Source organism: Monopterus albus, unplaced genomic scaffold, assembly GCF_001952655.1.
Source record: "Monopterus albus unplaced genomic scaffold, M_albus_1.0 scaffold1442.1, whole genome shotgun sequence".
NCBI lineage: Eukaryota > Metazoa > Chordata > Actinopteri > Synbranchiformes > Synbranchidae > Monopterus > Monopterus albus.
The window spans coordinates 105-3,522 of NW_018129319.1; the positions used below are offsets into that span (position 1 = coordinate 105).

The window sequence follows — 3,418 nt, forward strand, 5'->3', positions numbered from 1 at the left end:
AGCTCAGACAGGACAGAAACTGCTCCGCTGACAGCTGCTAGTTACCATTAGGTCCCAACAGGAACAAGCTGAATGAAATACAATCTACACGCACTGTGAATCCCAGTTCACCTGACTGCATCCACATTTCCTTCAATTTGTATCCTTTCCTTGCATCTTAGTCCCACCCATGCAAGATTAATGGGAAAGCATGCAAGGAGAAACTGCGAGAAGAGAGGAACCAAGGAAACATGTTTTGACTGAGACGTCCTTTCCTTGAGCCTTCATGTCAAGCATCTGATCGCAAACTGATTTCCAACAAAGGGGCATGTTGACCTGTAACCGGGGCAGTTTTCATTACTAATCAGCATATTATTAGGTACAGTAAGCTACTGAGTGCAGAAAAATGCTGTACAGTACATCATCTGCTGTTCCTTTATATATCTGCACTTGGACAACTTGTCGCTCCTGCATTGATGTAAAAGCAGGATTTGCCTGTTATAGCTGGTTGAGGTGGAGCTCTGCTGATCTGATTTGAATCCATTGCACTTATTGATTATTTTGTCCATTTATCAATTGACTGGTTTGTAGAACTTTTGAGATGCCATCACAACGCTGTTAATGATTTTCAGACTAGTTGCTGGTTTACTATAGGTGTGCACCAGTGCAGCCAGACTGATCCTGTCTGTCTTCACCACACACCCACACCCACACAGCGTGAGCCAGGAAACTTTGTGTGTGTGTTTCATGTAATGCTTAGCAGTTCAATTTTCTATCTGGGACATAACAAATAGAAAATGGAAAACTGAGTTCAGTTTTCTAAAGTAGTGCCTGAGATTACTTTTGTTGTGATTTGGTGATATACAAATAAAATTTGATTTGATTTGATTTGAATTATCCAGTTGTCAGACCAGTGTAAAATCATGTTGATCACTTTGCTTGTCTATTAATGTTGTGGGGTTATAATGTTATGTTTACCAGGTGGAATTAAAGCACCTTGGTAAACTTTCAGTTAATTTTAAGTGCTATATAAATAAAGGTTGAGTCGAGAAAGGCCATAGGTTTTTGGTGAAGTTGTCATGAATGTATAAATTCATATAGGTTCGTTATTGAGGTCATAGTTAGGGGTGGCATTGTACTAGATGACATTATATTTAGAGGTGTGTATGTTTTTGTTTTTCCTGGTTACATACATGGGAGGGTCAGAATATTAGGAACACCTCTAAACAGCTAAACAAAGTTAAACTTATCTTCAAATCAAATTTATTTATATAGCAGTTTAAAAACAACATCCAGTTGACCAAAGTACTTTACATAGAATAAAACACGATAAATAACTAAAATAAAATAAATATATTCAGTGCCAAAATAAAATAACGCCAGAGGGCCTTGAGCCTGACAGCCACTCCTCCCCTCTTCCCTCGTCTCTTAGGCCGCTTTCTTCATGGGCAAATGAAGTAAGGACAGCGGAGGTATGCCAGTATCTCTGCCAGTGGCGGTGGGACAGACTTTGAATCTTCCCAACTGTGTACACTGGGGCATTTTTCTCATAGAGGAGCGAATATTTAAAAGGGCTGTGCGATCATACGCCAACAGAGCAGATACATTCCGAATGACAGTCAACAGAAACAGTAATGCACATGGGATGGACCTTCATCTGTCTTTATGAATTCTCACAATTTTGTTCTGACTTGTTCAAGCAATTCCTAAACATGTGCAGCCATGTTGAATTAAACAACCCAGGCCTTCATGGTGCAGACACGATGGTCGAGGTAGCCAAACCTGAGTGTACTCACAGATTTTAAAAACATCCCACTCACATTTGTCAAATCAAATGCATTTTTAGTGCATTTTTTAAATTTCATGAGTCTGACATAGTTTCAGATTTATCTGGTTTCACATTTTAATTAGACAATGCCACAAACTTTAAACTGATGTTTTAGACCCATTACTTGATGTTTGAGGTCTGACGTCCAATTCTTGGTACCTCAAACTTAATGTCATGGGAACTGTTCTAGAAATGATCTTTTGTCTGAGACATGAATGAATGATGTCATGAAAAATGCTACATACTTTATATGGTTTCATGCTTCGTTCTAGCATGAGATTTATCTCTTTTCTCTCTACATCTGTCATTATAGAAACAGAGAGACGCAAAGACATCGCCTCATCACGGCCGTCAGCAGTGTGACAAAGCCTCCCTATCACAAGCTGATCTAACGAGTCATCTGAGATCTCACGCTGGAGAGAAACGGTACATCTGTGATTTTTGTGGGAAAACATTTACTAGGAAGAATCACCTAAACCATCATCAACATAGTCATACTACAAAGAAACCATACAGCTGTGACCTCTGTGGAAAAAGTTTCACTAGTAAGAGTGTCTTAAATCGGCATCAACAAATTCACACTGGACGGAAACGATACAGCTGTGACCTCTGTGGAAAAACGTTCACTCGGAAGAACAACTTAAAAAGTCATCGACGAATTCACACTGGAGAGAAACCATACAGCTGTGACCTCTGTGGAAAAAGTTTCACTCAGAAGAGTTCTTTAAATGGTCACCAACAAATTCATACAGGTGAGAAACCATACAGCTGTGACCTCTGTGGAAAAGGTTTCACTCGGAAGAGTTCCTTAAATGATCATCGACAAATTCATACAGGTGAGAAATCGTACAGCTGTGACCTGTGTGGAAAAGGTTTCACTCGGAAGAGTTACTTCAGTGAGCACCGACAAATTCATACGGGACAGAAATCATATAACTGTGACCTCTGTGGGAAAAGTTTCACTTGGAAGAGTTCCTTAAATTATCATCGACAAATTCACACTGGAGAGAAACCATACAGCTGTGACCTCTGTGGAAAAATTTTCCTTAGTAAGAGTTTTTTAAATGAGCATCAACAAATTCACACTGGAGAGAAACCATACAGCTGTGACCTCTGTGGAAAACGTTTCACTCAGAAGAGTTCCTTAAATGATCATCAACAAATTCATACAGGTGAGAAACCATACAGCTGTGATTATTGTGGAAAAAGTTTTGCTCTTAAGAAGTCTCTGAAGCAACATCAACAAATTCACACTGGAGAGAAACCATACTGCTGTGACCTCTGTGGGAAAGGTTTCACTCGGAAGATTTATTTCAGTGAGCACCGACAAATTCATACGGGACAGAAATCATATAACTGTGACCTCTGTGGAAAAAGTTTCACTCGGAAGAGTAACTTAAACAATCATCGACGAATTCACACTGGAGAGAAAGCATACAGCTGTGAACTCTTTGGAGAAACATTTACTACGAGGAATCACCTAAACCATCATCAATATATTCATACTACAGTGAAACCATACAGCTGTGACCTCTGTGGAAAAAGTTTCACTTTGAGGAGTTCCTTGAAAGAGCACCGACAAAATCACACAGGACAGAAATCATAGAGCTG

At 39.5% G+C, this 3,418-nt stretch overlaps 1 pseudogene; it reads left to right on the forward strand.

The window, feature by feature from the left end:
• The first annotated feature begins 2,120 nt into the window (after positions 1–2,120).
• LOC109953807 (zinc finger protein OZF-like) lies at positions 2,121–3,344 on the forward strand (annotated as a pseudogene).
• Positions 3,345–3,418: the final 74 nt, after the last annotated feature.